This window comes from Geotrypetes seraphini, chromosome 17 (assembly GCF_902459505.1).
Source record: "Geotrypetes seraphini chromosome 17, aGeoSer1.1, whole genome shotgun sequence".
NCBI lineage: Eukaryota > Metazoa > Chordata > Amphibia > Gymnophiona > Dermophiidae > Geotrypetes > Geotrypetes seraphini.
This window is the reverse complement of record NC_047100.1, coordinates 30,835,034-30,858,372: the sequence shown is the minus strand read 5'-3', so window position 1 is coordinate 30,858,372 and position 23,339 is coordinate 30,835,034. Positions and strand designations below refer to the sequence as shown.

Sequence of the window (23,339 nt, the reverse complement as noted above, 5' to 3'; positions counted from 1 at the left end):
GAGAAGAAAATAAAGACCAAAGCACAGGGAATGGAAATGAAGACAACAAAATACCAGGATCTAAATTGCATATATACCAATGCAAGGAGCCTGAGAAACAAAATGGGGGAACTAGAAGCCATGGCCAATGCAGAAGACATAGACATCATTGGAATCTCTGAAACATGGTGGAATGAGGAAAACAAATGGGATACAGCACTGTCGGGGTACAAGCTCTATCGCCAGGACAGATCAGGACAGAAGAGGTGGAGTAGCCCTATACATAAAAGAAAGCATACGATCGACAAAAATAGACACAGCAGAGACGGCCAACAAGCTAGAATCGCTATGGGTTAAAATACCAGGAAGGAAAGGGCCTGAAATAAAGATAGGCCTATACTATCGTCCACCTGGACAAACCGGAGATATCGATGAAGAAATGGAAGCCGAGATGAAGCAAGAATGCAAAAGCGGTAACACAGTTATTATGGGAGACTTCAACTACCCTGGGATAGACTGGAGTCTTGGAAGCTCAAAATGCGCTAGAGAGACAGAATTCCTGGAAGCTACACAGGATTGCTTCATGGAGCAGCTTGTTAGAGAACCGACGAGAGGAAATGCCACTCTGGATCTAATCCTAAATGGGTTAAGGGGACCTGCTAAGGAAGTAGAAGTAGTGGGACCGTTGGGAAACAGCGATCATAATATGATCAAGTTCAAGGTTGAGGTAGGAATACCGAAAGGGAAGAGAACCATAGCGACAACTTTTAACTTCAGGAAAGGAAACTACGAGGCAATGAGGGAAATGGTAAGGAAGAAACTTAGGAACACTTCCAAAATATGGCAAATGGTACAACATGCCTGGTCTTTTTTCAAGGGCATGGTGAGCGAGGCGCAAAATATATATATCCCCAGGTTCAGAAAGGGGTGCACAAAGAGTCGAACAAAAGACCCGGCGTGGATAACCAAAATAGTGAAGGAAGCAATAGGCAATAAGAAAAATTCATTCAGGAAGTGGAAAAAGGACAAAACTGAGGGGAACTGGAAAGAGCACAGGAAAAATCAAAAAGAATGTCACCGTATGGTTCGAAAAGCCAAAAGAGAGTACGAAGAGAGGCTAGCCAGGGAAGCACGAAACTTCAAACTGTTCTTTAAATATGTTAAAGGGAAGGAGCCGGCTAGGGAGGAGGTAGGACCACTGGACGACGGAGACAGGAAGGGAGTGGTGAAGGAGGAGAAAGAAGTGGCAGAAAGGCTTAACATGTTCTTTTCGTCTGTATTTACAAATGAGGACACATCAAACATACCGGAACCTGAGCAATTCTTTCATGGAAGTCAAGCAGAAAAATTAACATCCATAGAAGTGAGCCTTGAAGACGTACACAGGCAGATAGAAAAACTAAAAACTGACAAATCCCCGGGTCCGGACGGAATACATCCAAGGGTTCTGAAGGAATTAAAGGAGGAGATAGCGGAACTATTACAGCAAATTTGCAACCTATCCCTAAAAACAGGAGTGATCCCGGAGGATTGGAAGATAGCCAACGTTACGCCCATCTTTAAAAAGGGATCAAGAGGTGACCCTGGAAACTACAGACCAGTGAGTCTGACCTCGGTTCCGGGAAAAATGGCAGAAGCTCTGATAAAAGAAAACATCGATGAACATTTTGAAAGGAACGAACTTCTGATAACCAGCCAACATGGTTTCTGCAAGGGGAGATCGTGCCTAACGAACTTATTGCACTTCTTCGAGGGAGTTAACAAACAAACGGACAGAGGAAACCCCACAGACATCATATATCTAGATTTCCAAAAAGCCTTTGATAAGGTGCCCCATGAACGTCTACTCCGGAAACTGAAGAACCATGGGGTGGAAGGAGATGTACATAGATGGATCAGAAACTGGTTGGAAGGTAGAAAGCAAAGGATAGGAGTGAAAGGCCACTACTCGGACTGGAGGAGGGTCACGAGTGGTGTACCGCAGGGCTCGGTGCTTGGGCCGCTGCTATTTAATATATTCATAAATGATCTAGAAACAGGGACAAAGTGTGAGATAATAAAATTTGCAGACGACACCAAACTATTTAGTGGTGCTCGGACTATAGAGGACTGCGAGGAATTGCAAAGGGACTTGAACAAGCTAGGGGAATGGGCGACAAGGTGGCAGATGAAGTTCAACGTTGAGAAATTCAAAGTATTACATATGGGAAGCAGAAACTTGAGGTACAACTATACGATGGGAGGGATATTATTGAATGAGAGTACACAGGAAAGGGACTTGGGGGTAATGGTGGACATGACAATGAAGCCGAGGGCACAGTGCGCAGCGGCCGCTAAGAGAGCGAATAGAATGCTTGGTATAATCAAGAAGGGCATTGCGACCAGAACGAAAGAAGTTATTCTGCCGTTGTATCGGGCGATGGTGCGTCCGCATCTGGAGTACTGCGTCCAATTTTGGTTGCCGTATCTTAAGAAGGATATGGCATTACTCGAAAGGGTCCAGAGGAGAGCGACACATCTGATAAAAGGTATGGAAAACCTTTCATATGCTGAGAGATTGGAGAAATTGGGTCTCTTTTCTCTGGAGAAGAGGAGACTTAGAGGGGATATGATAGAAACTTACAAGATCATGAAGGGCATAGAGAAAGCGGAGAGAGACAGATTCTTCAAACTTTCAAAAAATGAAAGAACAAGAGGGCACTCGGAAAAGTTGAAAGGGGACAGATTCAAAACGAATGCTAGGAAGTTCTTCTTTACCCAAAGTGTGGTGGACACCTGGAATGCGCTTCCAGAGGACGTAATAGGGCAGAGTACGGTAATGGGGTTTAAGAAAAGATTGGATAATTACCTACTGGAAAAGGGGATAGAGGGGTATAGATAGAGGATTACTGCACAGGTCCTGGACCTGTTGGGCCACCGCGAGAGCGGACTGCTGGGCACGATGGACCTCAGGTCTGACCCAGCAGAGGCATTGCTTATGTTCTTATGTTCTTTATGTAGTTGTGGATGTATAAGTGTAATGTGAGCCTAGGGATGGGTGGGATAAAGGGCATGATGTCGCTGGGAAAACTATCTCTGAAGGGGGTCCTAGAAGTCAGTATATTTTGCAGGAATACGTTTCAAGTCAGGAGCAGACCCAGAACAGCAGCTAACTGGGTTTCTAAATAGAGAAAGAAAGGTAGCTACAACTGGTTTAAAATGAGTGCTGATTAACAGAGAAAAGTACCGTATGTGTATGAAGGCTCAGCAGTGCTTCCGTGACTAGCCCTGCATAGGAGCCTGGAAAGAGAGAAAGCAGGAAGTCAAAGTGTGAAAGAGAGGGGTCTGGAGAAGAGCATTATAAAAACATTTTACAGCTTTAATCTCTAAGCAAACCGGATACAGACAGCACATGGACCAACCGGAATCTTAGGTTGGCCCATACGCCTAAGGCTCATCTCATAGGCCAATCAGGCCTTAGGCCCCTCTCCGGGGCATCCCACAATGCACTGGCAAGGGGCAGGCCCACCTCATTTTAACGGAGAAAGGCCTGCCGGCCAGATAATGGGAAAACCCATCCGGCCACTCATCAATTAAGGTTAGTGGGGGGTCCAGGAGGGATATGATAGAGACTTACAAGATCATGAAGGGCATATAGAGAGTAGAGAGGGTCAGATTCTTCAAACTTTAAAAAAATAAAAGAACAAGAGGGCAGTCAGAAAAGTTGAAAGGGGACAGATTCAAAACGTATGCTAGGAAGTTTTTCTTCACTCAACGTGTGGTGGACACTTGGAATGCGCTTCCAGAGGGCGTAATAGGGCAGAGTATGATACTGGGGTTCAAGAAAGGATTGGACAATTTCCTGTTGGAAAAGGGGATACAGGGGTATAGATAGAGGATTACTGCACAGGTCCTGAACCTGTTGGGCCGCCACGTGAGCAGACTGCTGGGCACGATGGATCTCAGGTCTGACCCAGCGGAGGCATTGCTTATGTTCTTATTAGGAGGAGGGGGTCCGCGCATGCTTGGGGGTGGGCCTGGCATTGGGATATCATTCGGGGCAGGTGGGGGTGTTTTGGGCAGGAGGGATTGGGCATCCTTCCTGCCATGTTCGTTCGGGGGGTGAGGAACTGGCGGCCGCAGACTTGGCCGCTAAACTTATCGTGGCAGGGATATCTCTTGCCACAATAAGTTTAGCGGCCACGTCTACTTAAAAAGGCTGGCCTACATTGTACACGTCTCCCGCTGGACTAGGGAGATGCACAAGGCCACCTAGGTTTGCCTAAGGTGACTTCTGAGGCAATTCAAACTCTACTGCTTACTTTTCAAAGTAACCCATGGTATGGCCCCCAATTACCTGAACAACCGTCTTTGCCGCTACCGACTACCCAGATTAAGAAGAACTCAGAATCTTTTCACCTTCCCCCCTCATAATGAATGGTACCCGACGTAAGAAACTTTACGACAGCCTTCTAGCAACTCAGGCAGCGAAAATTGACCCCACCATCATAGTAACATAGTAGATTACGGCAGATAAAAACCCGAATGGTCCATCCAGTCTGCCCAACCTGATTCAATTTAAATTTTTTTTTTTGTAATTTTTTCTTCTTAGCTATTTCTGGGCAAGAATCCAAAGCTTTACCCGGTACTGTGCTTGGGTTCCAACTGCCAAAATCTATGTTAAGACTTACTCCAGCCCATCTACACCCTCCCAGCCATTGAAGCCCTCCCCAGCCCATCCTCCACCAAACGGCCATACACAGACACAGACCGTGCAAGTCTGCCCAGTAACTGGCCTAGTTCAATATTTAATATTATTTTCTGATTCTAAATCTTCTGTGTTCATCCCACGCTTCTTTAAACTCAGTCACAGTTTTACTCTCCATCACCTTTCTCGGGAGCGCATTCCAGGCATCCACTACCCTCTCCGTAAAGTAGAATTTCCTAACATTGCCCCTGAATCTACCACCCCTCAACCTCAAATTATGTCCTCTGGTTTTACCATTTTCCTTTTTCTGGAAAAGATTTAGTTCTACGTTAATACCCTTCAAGTATTTGAACGTCTGAATCATATCTCCCCTGTCTCTCCTTTCCTCTAGGGTATACATATTCAGGGCTTCCAGTCTCTCCTCATACGTCTTCTGGCGCAAGCCTCCTATCATTTTTGTCGCCCTCCTCTGGACCGCCTCAAGTCTTCTTACGTCTTTCGCCAGATACGGTCTCCAAAACTGAACACAATACTCCAAGTGGGGCCTCACCAATGACCTGTACAGGGGCATCAACACCTTCTTCCTTCTACTGACTACGCCTCTCTTTATACAGCCCAGAATCCTTCTGGCAGCAGCCACTGCCTTGTCACACTGTTTTTTTCGCCTTTAGATCTTCGGACACTATCACCCCAAGGTCCCTCTCCCCGTCCGTGCATATCAGCTTCTCTCCTCCCAGCATATACGGTTCCTTCCTATTATTAATCCCCAAATGCATTACTCTGCATTTCTTTGCATTGAATTTTAGTTGCCAGGCATTAGACCATTCCTCTAACTTTTGCAGATCCTTTTTCATGTTTTCCACTCCCTCTTCGGTGTCTACTCTGTTACAAATCTTGGTATCATCTGCAAAAAGGCACACTTTTCCTTCTAACCCTTCAGCAATGTCACTCACATACATATTGAACAGGATTGGCCCCAGCACCGAACCCTGAGGGACTCCACTAGTCACCTTTCCTTCCTTCGAGCGACTTCCATTAACCATCTGGCATCTGTCCAACAGCCAGTTTCTGACCCAGTTCACCACTTTGCGTCCTAACTTCAGCCCTTCAAGTTTGTTCAACAGCCTCCTATGAGGAACTGTATCAAAGGCTTTGCTGAAATCCAAGTAAATTACATCTAGCATATGTCCTCGATCCAGCTCTCTGGTTACCCAATCAAAAAATTCAATCAGGTTCATTTGGCACGATTTACCTTTTGTAAAGCCATATTGTCTCGGATCCTGTAACCCATTAGATTCAAGGAAATACACTATCCTTTCTTTCAGCAACACTTCCATTATTTTTCCAACAACTGAAGTGAGGCTCACCGGCCTGTAGTTTCCTGCTTCATCCCTGTGACCACTTTTATGAATAGGGACCACATCCGTTCTCCTCCAATCCCCAGGAATCACTCCCGTCTCCAGAGATTTGTTCACCAAACTGATGATCAAAACAACAGACATCAAAGTGTTTCGGAAAGAAATCAAAACATTTCTTTTCAAAAAACACGTCCTTACTTAATATTCCCCTCCCCAATCGCAGATGCACTCTCCCCATTAAATAACACACTAGTCATCCCCTTGAACCTCATTTACGAAAAATATCCAAACTCCTAAATAAGCATCTCCCTTAGGTATCCATTTAACCTTCTCCTAAATAAGCATCTCCCTTAGGTATCCACTTAACTGATTCCTTCAAAGTTAGGTATCTTTCTTCAGTTGTCTATATTGTTTCCCCCACTGAACCTTGTAACTACTTGAACCCTGTCAAGTTATTCTATCGATAAATCCAGATATCTTATACTTGTATTTCTATACCACAACGTGTAATTTACTTAAATCATTGTAATGTAATTCTCTCGGTAATGTCCTGATCTCTTTTAACTGTAATCCACTTAGAACCGCAAGGCACAGGCGTAATAGAAATCACAAATGTAATGTAATGTAAAACCACCCCACGGCTAACCTTAGGCAGGCATGTGGGCCTCCCTAGGCTCCCAAGGCGCCTCCAATGTAGGCGGCCTGGGGAGCTATTTTCTAAAAACGTGCGTCCTGATTGGATGGTTAGATAGTTGAAGGATGCAGTGGTCTCAAACTCGTGGCCCGCCAGGTACTATTTTGAGGCCTTCGGTATGTTTATCACGATCACAAACAAAATAAAACAGTTTCTTGATCATCTGTCTCTTTAGCTATAAATGACAATATTATTATTAAGACTTAGCCAAAAGGAAAGAGTTTTACCTCATGCAAAATTGTCATTTCTTTAATAAGACATTAACTATCTTTTTTCTGAGGCCCTCCAAGTACCTCCAAATCCAACATGTGGCCCTGCAAAGGGTTTGAGTTTGAGACCACTGGCTTAGAGGGAACATATCTGCCAGCTGTTTGTGACTCGAATTAGCCACTGTTAGAACCAGAATACTGGGTTAGATGGACCATTGGTCTGATCCAGTACTCTTTAAGTTGCAGCCTGCTTAAAATAGTAGAAAATGAAAGTTATAATTTTTGAAATAAATAAATATAAGCTTATTCAGTGATACTGCCTAAGCAGATAATGATGCTATGACACACGTATAATTTGAAAAAACCTGGATTAGGCATTTCGCATTAGAGGTCAACTGCATGATTTATTGACTTAAGTATTATTAATAAAGAAGATTAAAGGTTTCTTAGACTGTGAGTTCGGTCTCCATGTTTTTTTAAGTAATGCGGCTTAATCCTTGCACAAACAAAACCTTTTCTAAATATATTAAAATTTTCAAATGCAGTACAAGAGTGCTGCTTCTCCCAGTTACCTAATAATAAAACCAAATACATAGTCTCAAACACTGCATTACAGTGTCTTTGGGCCAAGATGGAAAAAGCAGTAATTACTGTACTTCCATAGGAACTAATGCATTAGAACTTTGAAAGCTTTTCGGAGGAGCTGTTACCGTCGTGGTTGGATTTACAAAACTGCAGAGCATTTTTTGAACCGACCTTCTTAGTTGTGAGACTGTTTTCTACCCCTGAAGAAGAAACGAAACGGAGCACTATGTCAGGCAGCTTCATGATCATGCTGGAAGTGATTCATGCAGATTGCTTAGCGTCTTTTTACATGTAGTGGACTGATAAGGACATAAGCAGTGCCTCTGCTGGGTCAGACCAAAGGTCCAGTCCGCTCGCGCGGCAGCCCATCAGGTCAAGGACATGCATAGTAATTCTCTCTCAGTACCCCTCAATTCCCTTTTCCTTCAGGAAATCATCCAAACCTTTCTTGAAACCCAGTAGCGTACTCTGTCGTATTCTCTATGACAACAATGTAGTTCTCTTGATTAACTGATTATATACAACAATAAAGTACTGTTACTTTACCTATATGTTTAGAACTTGCCTATAGAGAGTGATATGATGTAGCAGCGGACTCGTGTTATTTTTGCTTGGGGATGAATTTCACCTTAGGGTGAGTCCCCTTATACTGAAAAACTCTCTTAAATTGAGGAAAATAAACAAACAAGTACTAACAGTGACTCTCATTGAGTGCAGGTTTTTGTTTGTTTTATTTAGGCATTTATAGTCCGCATTTCCGAAATCTATGTGGGTTACAACATCACATTCATAAAATAAAAACAATACAATTACTCGATAACACAACATAAGCACATGACATCATTCTTTTAACTTATAACATTCATCATACAACTCATAAAAGAAAACCATATATGAGCTAAATCACTCCCAAATCCTGGAAAGCATTTCCAAAAAGATGAACCTTCAAACTCTTACGAAAGGATAAAAAATCCCGGAATCGGATGAATTAGGATGACATTGGGAATACCTCCTGTGTTCTTTTTCGTTGACAGGGTTTCATTTGTGACAAAATGGTGTTTGGGGAGCTCTAAGAGGAGAAAAACAAACCACCCCTGGGAGTGGAATAGGAGCCTAATAGTGCAATAGACTGACATCCAAGGGAATTGAGTTCAGTTCCCACGACAACCCCTTGTGACCCTGAGCGAGTCACTTAACCTTCCATTGCTCCAGGCACAAAAACTTAGATTGTAAGCCCATTAGGGAGGGGTAGATACATTTCACTGCTGGCCCTACTAGTTGGCAATTTTTAAAAAGGAAAGATTTGTGACTGCCACCGTGCCTTATATTTTTTTGTGTACGCAGACTACGGGCATGTATCGAACAGAACTTCAACACGCTTTAAACACACATGTTTGCAATGCACCCATGATTCAGCATATAACACACGAATGAGTCCTTGTGCATGTCTATAGTAATTTATAGGTATTTTTAATAGTTGTTTTATTCAGGATTGTAACCTTAATACTGATATTTCAGGGCAGAGTTGGCAAGGAGAGTGAGCGACTGGTCCTCAGCAGTCGCTCTTTTTTGGATTGGCATTTCTTCTTCTGCTTTGTGATTCGATCGCATGGCATTTCATTACTAATCTCTTCATTAGCATGCTTGGATTGGAGACTGGGAGAGTGCTCGGAGAAACTCATCCGACAGCAGTTTTGTGAATCGGGTCAGGGAACACGAACAATTGCAAAACCAGTCAAACTGGTTTACTGACATTCGGTAAGTTTAGTGAATCTGGCCCCAAAGTACTTGCATATAGTGGTTAGGAAAGCAAAAAGAGAATGTGAGGAGAGACTGGCGGGGGAAGCAACAAACTTCAAATCGTTCTTCAGGTACGTGAAGGGGAAACAACCGGCCAGGGAGAAAGTGGGACCATTGGGCGATGGAGACAAGAAGGGAGTGGTAAAGAAGGAAAAAGAGATAGCTGATAGGTTAAATAAGTTCTTCTCGTCAGTCTTCACGAGAAAGGACACATCAAATATTCCGGAACCCGAGGAGATCATAAATGGGGATCAGGAAAAAAAGCTGGTCCAACTAGACGTAAGCCAAGAGGATGTCCTCTGACAGATAGACAGACTAAAGAGCGACAAATCACCGGGTCCAGATGGCATCCACCCAAGGGTACTCAAAGAACTAAGAAACGAAATAGCGGAACCATTTCGCCAAATATGCAACCTATCCTTAAAAACTGGGGAGATCCCGGAGGACTGGAAATTAGCAAATGTCATGCCCATCTTCAAGAAGGGATCAAGGGGTGACCCGGGAAACTACAGGCCGGTGAGCTTGACCTCGGTTCCGGGAAAGATGATGGAGGTACTGGTTAAGGACAGCATCAGAGATCACATAGAAAACAATGGACTGCTGAAGGCGAGCCAGCACGGCTTCTGCAAGGGAAGGTCGTGCCTCACAAACTTACTGTATTTCTTTGAGGGGATAAACAGCTAGATGGATAAAGGGGAATCCATAGACATCATTTACCTTGACTTCCAGAAAGCCTTCGACAAGGTACCACACGAACGGCTGCTTAAGAAGCTGTGGAACCACGGGGTGCAAGGGGAGGTCCACCGATGGATCAAAAACTGGCTGGCTGGCAGGCAGGAAACAGAGGGTTGGAATAAAGGGCCATTACTCAGACTGGCTAGGGGTCACAAGCGGAGTTCCACAGGGGTCGGTGCTGGGACCGCTCCTGTTTAATATATTTATTAACGACCTGGAGGCGGGAACAAAATGTGAGGTTGTAAAATTTGCGGATGACACCAAACTCTGCAGCAGGGTTAGAACCGCGGATGACTGCAAAGACCTGCAAAGGGACCTAACGATACTGGAGGAGTGGGCAAAAAAGTGGCAAATGAGCTTTAACATAGAGAAATGCAAGGTCATGCATGTAAGGAAAAAGAACCCGATGTTCAGCTACAAAATGGGGGGGGGGGGTCACTGCTAGGGGTAAGTAACCTTGAAAGAGACCTGGGGGTGATGGTAGACACAACATTGAAAAGTGTGCAACGACCACAAAGAAAACAAACAAAATGTTGGGTATCATTAAGAAGGGTATCACGGCCAGGACGAAGGAAGTCACCCTGCCACTGTATCGTGCAATGGTGCGCCCACATCTGGAGTACTGTGTCCAGTACTGGTCGCCGCACCTCAAGAAGGACATGGCAGTACTTGAGGGGGTCCAGAGAAGAGCGACTAAACTGATAAAAGGTATGGAAAACTTTTCATACGCTGACAGGTTGGAAATACTGGGGTTGTTCTCCCTGGAAAAGCAGAGACTTAGAGGAGACATGATAGAAACCTTCAAAATCCTGAAGGGCATAGAAAAGGTAGACAGGGACAGATTCTTCAGACTGTGGGGAAGTACAAGTACAAGGGGGCACTCGGAGAAATTAAAAGGGGGCAGGTTTAGAACAAACACTAGGAGGTTCTTTTTTACCCAGAGGGTGGTGGACACATGGAACGCGCTTCCGGAGGTTGTGATAGGCCAGAGCATGTTACAGGGCTTCAAGGAAGATTTGGATAGGTTCCTAGAAGATAAGGGAATTGAGGGGAAAAGATAGGAGTAGAGGTGGGTTATAGATATAGAAATAGTCAGGGACCACTGCAACAGGTAATAGGCCTGATGGGCTGCTGCGGGAGTGGACCGCTGGGAAGGATGGACCTCTGGTCTGACCCAGGGTAGGCAACTTCTTATGTTCTTATGTAAGGCTATAGAAATGAACATGGGAGGGGGAGGCATAGAGATAGGTGGTGTTAGACAGATTTTCATAAGTGGCTGCTGCTATAGGAATAAGTATCTCTCAATATCAGGCAGTTACAACATTGAAGTGCTATATTTAGCACATAAAGACAGGACTATGCATTCCTATTTAGGCAGCTAAGTACCGAATATTGGCACTTGATATACCACTTTTTTTCTGTGTGGTTGCAATCAAAGCAGTTTACATATTTTTAGACAGGTACTTATACCTGGGGTAATGAGGTGTTAAGTGACTTGCCCAGAGTCACAAAGAGCTTCAGTGGGAATCAAACTCGCAACCTCAAGGTGCTGAGTCATCTGCTCTAACCACTAGGCCACTCCTCCATTCCATAATGCTGCTTAATCCTTGCTGACTCCATCCTCCAAACTGGCCACAAAATGGCGTATAGTCAGTGGTCCTGCCATTGAATATGCCCATAATTTTTTGCCCTCCCTACCCCCATATCGCACCCCTTTCTGATTTAAATGCCAAAGTTATATGTACACTTGGCCAAGTTTTCACATTTAAAAAGCTTTTATGTGTGCCGTGTCACTGCCAACCACATAAGTGCATTTGAATATTGACCAGGCTAGAAACAACACAGACAAAAGCAACCAAAATGGTGTAGGGTCTGCACTAAGATAAGCCTTAAAGACAGGAAAATGTTATGCCCTGGAGAAGAGAGGAAAGGAGAAATGATACAGAGGTTTTGAAGTATTAGAGTAGAAGAAATGAACTCAAATGTGCAGGGAGGTAGACTCAAGAACAGTGTTAGGAAATATGAACATCAGAGCTTTTACCACGGCTTGATGAAAGGGAGCCTTAATATTTTTATGGTTTAATTTTGGTTGAAAGCCAAGTTGGATCAATAGTTTTGTGAGCAACCATGTAACAACCGCTGGTGTAGTTTTGCCACTGCGGTCTGGTCCTGACCTTCATTCTCTAGGATGGTAACATTTTGTATTCACTCCCTTGTTTCTATCTACAGTGCAAACCTGTTAACATTTATATATGAGTTCAGAAGTAACATTTTACAAAATACATTTGAGGAAAATACCAGTGTTATAAAATAGTTGTGTTACTTCACCTGCTTGCAGGGATAAAAAGGCAACAGAAGTAACTAATCTGTTCATTCTGATAACCTCAAAAAAGCCAATGTTGAAATTTCTCGTTAACTAGGTAAACCAACCCCATGTTAAATAATACAGAAAAAGAAACCATGTGGGGAAGTGGGACTGTGGACATCAACCTTGGAAAGAACAACTCAATGAGCGTCGGGAGCAGTTCGGCTCATTCAGCGCGGCTCCCCATGCTAGAAACTGCTATCGCAGTTTTGTAAAAGGAGGCTTATGACTTATTAAAGAAATTACAACTTGCATGAGGAAGTACCTACAAATCCGAAATGTGGATTATCTGAAATTATCAGAAGCAATTGCTTCTGATAATTTCAGCTATATACAGTTAAAAGCAGTGCAACATGCAGAAAGTGAAAAACTATCGAAGTATCAACTGCAAAAGACAAGATTTTGGACCAACTATTTTGAGGCTCTCGGTATTATAAAGGATGATTCTTTATGAAAAACTTGTGCCTTAAGTGTTTGGCGGTCGCGTCCGCAACCGCCTTCAGCTCTCATCTCCTCCAGCACCGGACACACGCACAAGCTACGCTGCCTCCAATGGTTACCTTATGTTCTGGAACCTCACGCAAGCGCTTTCCTGCATCTGTATGCGATTGTGAGGTGGAGTGGAGAGGACAATCGCGTACAGACGCAGGAAAGCGCTTGCGTGAGGTTACAGCGACCGCCAGACACTTAAGGCACACGTTTTCCATAAAGAATCATTCTTTATAATACCGAGGGCCTCAAAATAGTACCTGGCGGGCCGCGAGTTTGAGACCACTGTAGTAGTGGTAGTCCAGATATACTGTGGCCTTTTCTGGAGCTAATAAGCATTTAAAACCAGATTATCCATTATGTTTTTTAGTGGTTTGGCTGTGTCTAGTCAGTTGAATAGTAAAATGCTTTGCTGAATTGTAACATAATTTGTAACTTGTTCTGAGGAGGACAGAATATAAAACCAAATAAATAAAATAAAATTTGTTGACATTTATTACAGTGCAGAAAATATACAGTATATAGCAAAACCATCACAATGTTGTATGTTCTGCCCCCTTTTCATCTACAATCCTAACAGAAAGAGTTCGTAGACACAGCATTAACAGAGGCTCTGGAAGAGAGACAATGTCAAGCGAAAGCGAAAATTCCTTTAATACATTTGAAGGTCAAGAGAAAGCATATTACATTTGCTGCCTAATGTTGCCAGTCAATGTCTCCTTTTACATAGCTTTGGTTTTGTAGCTAACTGAAATACTGTCTTGAAATGAGAAGTTAAAATGAGGAAGATAGGACTAAAATACAGAAGTTTCCGTAGAAGGTTTACAGAATAATCATTGATCACTCTTGTTAGAAGAACACAGTGAATATTTGACCACAAAGTATGAAAATAGCTTCTCAGGAGTCACATGCTGTGATGTAAACAGAAATCTAAAAAAAGAAAGCCCTTTCACTCTCTGGAAGACTTTTTAAAAGGCAGCGTCACTATCAGCAGGTGCATCTGATTTTCCTTTTATCTCGCCTTTTCCGGTGAACTTTATGCTGCTTGCCCTGATCTCCATCCTCAGAAATGTAACTTCAAGAACAGCCCCAGCGTAAAGTGGGGGACGGAGTAGAGCGAGAGGTTTCTGCTCTGAAATATTTTGGTTTCTTCTTTGTCACTTAGCTGAAGATGTAGCTACCGTGTCTTTCTCTTGGTGTGATGAAGTTCGAGGAATGTGTTTATGACTCATTTAGGGAGGCTGAAGGTCACAGCCTGATAATTAAGCTCGAAAATGTAGCAACAAGCCTCCAGTGAGTAAGATTTCTTGACAAGTGCATCATCGTTATGTGGTACCATTTGGCAAGAGAATTAGATAAGACAGTTTTGTCATCCCTGTTTTCTCAACATACTTTCACACAAGTGTGAGGGAGTCTAAGACATTGCCCCTCTACCTTGATAACTGTCCTTCTTTACCTGTGTGGTGGACACCTGGAATGCGCTTCCAAAGAGCGTAATAGGGCAGAGTATGGTACTGGGGTTCAAGAAAGGATTGGACAATTTCCTGCTGGAAAAGGGGATAGAGGGGAATAGATAGCGGATTACTGCACAGGTCCTGGACCTGTTGGGCCGCCGCGTGAGCGGACTGCTGGGCACGATGGACCTCAGGTATCACTCAGCAGAGGCATTGTTTATATTCTTATGTGTCAGAGCCACCTTAAAACTTCAAGTCCTGTCCAAGCGGGAAGTGACATAGGAAGGGCAGAGACAGGAGGACATGGTCCAGAAGTATAAAAGCCCAGAACACAGCTAAGTTAGGGAGGCCCAGAAGAGAAGCAGTGATGCCTGACTGCATATATCTCCACCATTTATGTGTGAACTGCAGCCAGGTAGGCCAAGTTAATCTTAGCACCTTACAATTTGATATCTTTGATCTGGTTGGTTGGATGCAGGCTGGCTTATGCTAACTGCTAAAATCTGACCAGTAATTTTTGGGGAGCTGGATCAGGACCCAGCAGTGTGCGAGTATGCTGTAGCCCTACAGCAGCAAATCACAAAAGGACATTCTTGTATCTAAGGACTAGTGTTATATTTACTTTCCTTCCCCCACCTGTGAATGGAACAGGACTCCTAACTGATATCATTTTGTATACCTTAACCCGCTGTGTGGCTCATCCTGTCTCCAGATCCCACCCTTGTTCACTTTACCACAATGAGGAACACAGAGATTAGTTAATGGCACCATATTGTGCATTTGCTCTGCAATTGCAAGCGAATATGGGTAGCACCCCCCAAAAAATAAAAAAAAGTATTGTATTTGCTAATGCTGTATTGATCCCCCTCCCTTCAGATAGACAATTTTCAGCAAAAAATAAATATTTTGAATGTATAGTGATTTGCCTTTCGAGAATGGACATTTTCCCAGTGCCGACTTTGGGTGTTTAGCACCATACATCCGAATCGGACTTAGACATATGTTTTGATTATGCCCCTCTATGTATTCCATGCACGAAACGTCTTTATTCAAAGCCTTTACAAATTGTTTACATTTTTATGCCAGTGTGCCTTATAGGGAAGGAAGTAGACGAACAGTTGTGAAACAAAGGTGATTATACACAAAAAAGTGGGTAATTTAAATACATAAATTTCCCATTCAAAAAAGAAAGTTTGTTATAATGTCCCAATTCTGCAGAAGAGATCTTTTAAATAGCGGTAAAAAAATTTAATAAATTCAACCATATCTAAGAAACTAGAGCTGATGCAGTCTATCCAATGCAATTTTCTGAATCATAAGAACCGCCATCTCCAGATGAGACCTTCAGTCCATCAAGTCTGGCGATCTGCACACACGGAGGCCCAGCCAGGTGTACACCTGGCGTAATTTTAGTCACCTATATCCCTCTATGCCTTTCATAAGGAGACTAGTCTTTAAGCCCGTTACATTAACAGGTGCTAGAATAGATGTGTCTGTCTGTCTGTTTCTTTATCTCTCTCTCCTTAGCCGCTGTCTGTATCCTTCTGTCCCCCCCCCCTGAGCAAAGCTGTCTGCCCCCAGGACACACCTCCCCCCCAAAGCAGCCACCTTTCCCTCTCCCTATCTCTCCATGGCCCCTTCTGTTTCCCCCCCAGCATACCCCTCCCCCCAAAGCAGCCCCCTTTCCCTCTCTCTATCTCTCCATGGCCCCTTCTGTCTCCCCCCAAAGCAGCTCCCTTTCCCCCTGGCTCCCAGTATTGATTCCCTTCTTACCCTCCCAACATCCAGGCGTCTTCTGGCCTGCTCCTCTTCACCAAAGCAGCCTGCGATCATGGTGGACGGCTTTAGCGAACCTCGCAGGCTGCTCTCCAACTCGGTAGCACGTTCCCTCTGACGCGATCCCGTGCATCAGAGAGAGCGTGCTACTGAGCCTGGAGAGCGGCCTGCGAGGTTCTTTAAAGCCGGCCACGATCGCAGGCTGCTCTGAAGAGGAGGATCAGCGGCAGCGGTGGCGGCGGCGAGTGAGGGCAGGAGGTGACACGGCGACTCCTTCTTCTGCAGGTGGAGAGCAGCTTGCGAGGTTAGCTACAGCGGCTGGCAAACCTCAGCAGGCTGCTTTGAAGAGGAGCGGGAGGGAGGAGTCGCTGGTGTCTTTGGCGCAGGCGCCCTGAGGACTGGCACAGAATTTTTAAGAGCGCATGCACCTCTAGCATTTTATTATTATTGATGTACATCTAGTTTACTTTTGAATCCTAGGATGGTGGATTCTGCAATAACCTCGTCTGGGAGAGCATTCCAGGTGTCCACCACTCGCTGCGTGAAGCAGAACTTCCTGATATTTGTCCTGAACTTGTTCCTCCCCAGCTTCAGTCCATGTCCTCTTGTCCGTGTCATATTGGACATTGTAAATAACTTATTTTCCTGCTCTATTTTGTCGAGTCCTTTCAATATTTTGAAAGTCTTGTAGTCTCGTAGTCTCCTCTTCCCAAGGGAGAGCAATCCCAGTCTCCTAAGTCGTTCCTTGTATTCCAAGTTCTCCATACCTTTAACCAGCTTTGTTGCTCATCTCTGCACCCTCTCCAGCAGTTTTATATCCTTCTTTAGGTTGGGAGACCAGTGTTGGACACAGTATTCCAAGTGTGGTCTGACCATTGCTCTATAAAGCGACATTATAACCCTTTCTGATCTACTCGCGATTCCCTTCTTTATCAGCACCCCAAATATCCCCAGGAACAGGTCAAAAAACCTAAGGCACCAAGAAAATTATTTTTTTTTGTTATTGTTGGCCTGTGTCATTCATCCTATGGTGACCATAAGAGGGATACTGGATAAAGGAGGAGGAGGAGGAAGTGCTAGCACTGCATCCCTATTGGCCGTCTGCCTCTTGTACTCACGAACCTGCACTCTAGCCAAGTATCTCCTTCCAGCAAGCGCACAGGACTGGGGTGATACTCCCTTTCACCTTTCATACAGAGGAGCCAGCATGTACAAAACCAGCTCAATGAAGATTATGAGTTGATTTTGCAATTGCAGCTGAAAGCACTCTACCAGTAAAAAGCTCTTATGCCATTTTCTCCTAATACTGGAAACTCTGTAACTCCCTTTCCAGCAACTTGGCAGTGGGAATGACCTGGCTCAGGGTGGCTGCAGCATCTATAACACTATTTTAGCAAGCTGATGTCTTCGTTCAGCAACTCAGTGGTCTTCACTTCTGGTCCTTCAGAGCTGCATTTTGTTCAAATTTTCAATATCCCTTTAATACATATGTATGAAATAGATTTGCATGCAAATCTATCCCATTCTATTCATGTGAGGTATCTTGAAACCAAACCATTGGTGATCCCTTGAAGACCATCAATAAATTCATGATATTTTTGTACCGAGGTGCTATATAGTTTATTTATTTGTAGCCCGCTTTGCACAAAGCAGGTCACTACAAGTACATACATAATCATAAAATCAACAATGCATACACAACAAGATAATCAAAAACAACTAAGCGACCAGCACTCAATCTTACAACCTAAAATTCAGTTCCCATGCTTCATCTTACAAAAAAGATGTCTTTTTAATATTTTTTTAAAAAAATTTACAAGTTTTCCTGCTGTCGTATGTACAACGGAATCTCATTCCATTCTTGGAGGCCTATTACAGGAAGACACTTAAGGAAAAAGCTCAAAGGAGGCCTTGATGACGAGGGAAACACTGCACAACAGGGAAGTCATGAGGATAAGTTGTCAATCAATCAGCCACGGGTCTACAGTTCAAAGTTCACTTTCTTGCTAGTAGCACTGTGAAGACTCGAAGACGTGACACTGACAGAGTTTCGGCGTCTGTGCCTTTGTCAAGAGTCTCAAATGGTGAATTCTGTTTAATGCAAATAGAGCATTATAGCGCAGGTCAAATGTCAGAACGAGCGGAGAAAGCACTGGTGTCCAAAGCAAAGCTAAGGGACACTGTCAGCCTTAATTGCTTAACTGTCAGAACATGTAGAACAGCACGATCTATAGAAGGCAGCTTTCCAAGTGGAACATATGATTTATGTTCTTCCAACAGTTAAAATGACCTGGGTTCTAAAGGGATACTTTCAACCTGTGAACTTGCTTTCAAGTATTTTTATATCAACTTTCTTTTGAGTTTGGCACCACAAGAACTGCAGTGCATTGGAACATAAAAATTGCTGCTGCTGGGTCAGACCAGTGGTCCATCGTGCCCAGTAGTCCGCTCACGCGGCGGCCCTTAGATCAAAGACCAGCGCCCAAACTGAGACTAGCCTTACCTGCGTATGTTCCGGTTCAGCAGGAATTTGTCTAACTCTGTCTTGAATCCCTGGAGGGTGTTTTCCCCTATAACAGCCTCTGGAAGAGCGTTCCAGTTTTCCACCACTCTCTGGGTGAAGAAGAACTTCCTTACATTTTGTACAGAATCTATCCCCTTTCAACTTTAGAGATTGCCCTCTCGTTCTCTCTACCTTGGAGAGGGTGAACAATCTCTCTTTATCTACTAAGTCTATTCCCTTCATTATCTTGAACGTTTCGATCATGTCCCCTCTCAATCTCCTCTTTTAAACTGGACTGGAATAACATCTCCATTCAGAAGTAGAGGCATTTGCCAGATCTGCTACTGTCACCTGGCCTCTTCTTTTGCAGTTAAAGGTTTTGTTTAAAATAATTTTTGCAGGTTTAGACCTGGATTCTCTAATATCGATGGTAAAATCCGATGGTCCACTGTAACGGCCATAAATGTAACGATTTCAAAAAGACAAGTCATTCTTGAAGAATCATGCATGCAAATGAGGTTCACAGAAGGTCACGGAAAGTTGCCAAATTTACATGAGATGAGACACTGGTGATAGCAACCAGCACATGCGCAGAATAGTCCACGGAAAGAGGCATAAATATGATCATGTGCATGGAGTGCAATATATGCATGTCACATGTGGTGTGTCAGTGCTATTAGATGGAAGAGAGGGGAGGTGCAAGCATCAGCTTTCAACAAGCACACATAGTACATGCGCTTGAGATGCGTGCTTTTGAGATTTTTTTTCCCCACAAAACTATTATACAACTATACTAATATAATTTATGTGAATGGTGCATTAAAAAAAAAATTATCATGAGCCACAGCCAGAAACAAACACCTTAGACACGCTTTTCACAGTACTGTCACCTCCAGACCAGTCGGTAATTTTTGGTCGTCAAAAGCCAGCACCGTGCTTGGAGAATCACCCGGAGTACATTTTACTACCATTTTAATATTTATGAGCTCATTGTAATACATTTGCACGGCAGAATCAGAGGCTGCTAGGAAGCTCGGAAAAGACCACAGTGAGCCGTTCTGATAATTGTGCTGTAAAATACTGCCACAACGCACTGGCTGGAGCCGGTTTAGCAGCCATAGTTAAAGGCACAGTCAAGCTTGAGAATCTGGCTCTTAGTCTTACTTATTACAAGGGCTTGAAATAGTGCACCAAGGGCGAGGCAGCGGGGGCAGTCCGCCCAGGGTACAGGGAGTTGGAAGATGCTGGAGCAATCACAGGGCTGCATTCTGCCAGTCCCTGATCCTCTGATGTCAAATTTCCTGTTCCAGGGCAAGGGACCGGTGGAGCTGTCGGCCGTGCACAAATGGACCACAGCCTGGAGGAGTGGCCACTCCGCCCCGGCTCCTGCTCCACCAGGTACATCTCTGGGCTTGTAGTTTAATACGAGGGATGTACTGGTTAAAAAAATGCGCATTTTGTTTATTTTCCTGTCTCCTTTGTAGATATTTTCACTTCAGGATAGTGTCATAAATAGTACTCGGTAGGGTGCAATAGTGTGCACTGTTTATAAGCAGATGCACTTTGCTTCAGTAGGTGCCTATTCGGCCTTCAAAAAGCACCTACTTTCTAATTCTATATACTTGTGTGCACAATTATACATTATAGAATAGTGTTAGTTGCACGTGTATCTCATTATTGCTCCACCTTTTGTCCCGGAGAGTTGCAGGATTTTGAGAAAGATGACTTACTAGCCTTTGCCTCCATTTGATTGTATGAAGTGACTAATTTGTGGTTGTTCTGTGTTCTTTGATTTTATGATTACGTATGTTGTTTTGTATTCCTCCTCGGATAAAGGTGGATTATAAAATACATTTTTGCCCTTAGGGGTAAAACTAGAACTTTCAAGAGATTCAGCCACTCTTTCATTTTCAAATTAACTGAGCTCCGGAATGAGTTCCCGCTTTCACTTAGAAGTCTAGGTCCCTTTGCTTTATTTTGGAAAGCTCTGAAAACTTTCTTGTTTACTGAACACTTTGGAAATTAAGCCATTCTAGATTTCATTCTTCTTTCAGATTTATGTACTAAACATGTACTGACATTATTGTAAACCGAGTCGAGCAGCTTTCGGTTGAAGAACCGGCCTATAAAATGAAGTTTTAATTTAGTTTAGAAACAAATGAATACATTTAATAATTAGCTGCTTATTGGTGTTAATAACTGAATATTGGCCATAATATTTGGTGTTAATTTTGTTTCTTCATTCAGTTTTATAGCCCATGCTCCCCAAAGAGCCCCGAACAGGTTACAAATATAAGCAATACGATAGTTGTAATAAGAACTGTTCAGGCAATAGGCCTGATGGGCCGCCGCGGGAGCGGACCGCTGGGCAAGATGGACCTCTGGTCTGCCTCAGTGGAGGCAACTTCTTATGTTCTTATAATACAATATAGGCACAATATGAGTTAGTGATAAGACAGGTGGAGTAAGGACTTCAAATAAAGAGAGATCAGTTTTAACAGTAGAGGCAAAGACTTCTTATGGTAGTAGAACAGTTTCTAAATCTAACATTTGAGTTAGATAACTGCTAACCCCAAACCAACTTTGACTGTATATCTCGGGAACCCTTCCCAGTGACTTACAAAGAATAGTTGTTGCAGCTGACTCGCTAGTAAAACCCAGGGTAAGTGATTTAACCAGCCGAGATAAATCGCACATGAACGCACATTTCTTAAGCAGGAGCTACGAATCTATGCAGGCAGTGAGGCTAAAACCAGAACTGGATGAACCTCAGCCAGAGAATTGAAGCCAGCTGGCAAGACCAGGCCAACGTACCTCTCTGATATGCTAAATTTCACCTTTATCCTGTTGGCACCGAATGCTTGACCCTGTCCATGAACCATGTCACCCCTAGGATGACTGCCGCTGCTGTGCCAATGAAATAATAATAATAATAATAACTTTATTTTTGTATACCGCCATACCCCGAAGAGTTCTAGGCGGTTCACATTATTTAGACAGAGATTACAAGTGGTTACATATCAAATTGATCATGGAGTAGTTTGACAGAGATTACGAGTGGTTACACAAATTGATCATAGAGTAGCAGACAGCAAGGAGAGAGTATTTACAAGTGATTACATATCAAAATGGTCATAGAGTTGCGAACAGCAAGGAGAGAAGTAGTGGGAAGAGGAGGGAGAACAGGGGGGGCGAGGATCAGAAGGGGGGGGAAGAGGATTGGAAGGGGCATTGAGGGTCTTGGTCTCGGAATAGATGAGTTTTGAGTAATTTTCTGAAGTCGAGGTAGTTGTGGGCCTTGAGGACCATTTGGGCTAGCCAAGGGTTTAGTTTGGCGGCTTGGAAGGCGTAGGTTTTGTCTAGGAATTTTTTTGAGTGGCATAGTTTTAGGGAGGGGAAGGCGAAGAGTTGAATTTTACGGGCGTTCTTGTAGTTGTGGTTAAGGGTGAAGTGAGGGGTGATGTAGCTTGGGGATAAACCAAATAACGTTTTGTAGCAAAAACAGGCGAATTTGAATATGATTCTGGATTCTAGAGGGAGCCAGTGAAGTTTATGGTAGAAAGGGGTGATATGGTCCCATTTTTTCAGGCCAAATATGAGGCGGACTGCGGTGTTCTGGATCATCCTTAGTCTCCTGATGGTTTTCTTTGTGGAGCCTAAGTAGATGATGTTGCAGTAGTCCAGTATGCTGAGTATGGAGGATTGCACTAGGAGGCGGAATGAAGAGTCGTCAAAGTATTTTTTTATGGTGCGGAGTTTCCATAGAGTCGAGATACTTTTCCTGACTGTGATATCAGTGTGTTTCTCGAGGGATAGATGTTTGTCCAGTGTTACTCCCAGAACTTTTAAGGTTTGTTCAAGGGGGAATGTGGATCCTTTCACTTGAATTGTGGTGTCTTTGATTTTGTCGTGCCCTGCATCTTTGATTTTCATGCCCTGCATCACACAACTCATGAATATCAGGATTCAATTTCAAAAGCAACTGACCTGAAAAGGGCTTTTTAAAAAAAATTTGACTGAACAACTTGGAAACTAACATAACCACTTTGTGCTTTCCATTAACCTTCTGCAGAGAAATGATGGGAAAGAGCCATTTTTACATCAACACGCTTCAGTGTTTAGCCAGCCAAATGATATCCCAGAGTGCATAATGTTTATTGTAGACAGTAGCGAGTGAGCTGCTACAGGAAGTATTTCAGCAGTCCCAAATGTGCTGTGCGAGAGTGCTTAGTTGGATCAGAGGGGTAAACAACAGAAGCTTCTTTCTTCTGACTTCAACCACTTTAAAGCAATGCTTTAGTAACCCATCTGCAGAGTCGCAGCCGTTTGGGGTTTTCTCATTTTTGCATCTTTGGGGAAAATAGCTTTGTACGAGTACATCTGGCTTGCAGTAACAAAAGAGCAGGTCCAGTTTTCCTCCCTGGCAGAATGGGCAGCTGCTTAGGGCATTGAAGTGAAAGGGGTGTCTCCTCCTCCATCCTGGCAGAACTTTCTTCTAACAGCAGCAATCTCTTATTGAATGTGGACTTTCAAAGATATAACACCCAAAAAAGGAGTGTAAACAAATACTTCTTTCTTTCAAATGAAAGACCCAACACTGTCAGTGTTTCGGCTCTTGGCCTACCTCAGGGGTCTACAAGATAACAAAATTATTGTATGAAAATATAATAGGTACCGTGCAAATCAATTGATCATAAAATTTTTG

At 43.5% G+C, this 23,339-nt stretch overlaps 1 long non-coding RNA gene across 1 annotated transcript in view; it reads left to right on the top strand.

Moving 5' to 3' along the window:
* Nucleotides 1-12,639, top strand: part of LOC117351134 — a 41,490-nt gene extending 28,851 nt beyond the window's left edge. The window contains exon 3 of the long non-coding RNA XR_004537339.1: nt 12,468-12,639. This is a non-coding gene — a long non-coding RNA (uncharacterized LOC117351134). The remainder of the gene's footprint in view (nt 1-12,467) is intronic.
* The last annotated feature ends 10,700 nt before the right edge of the window (nt 12,640-23,339 follow it).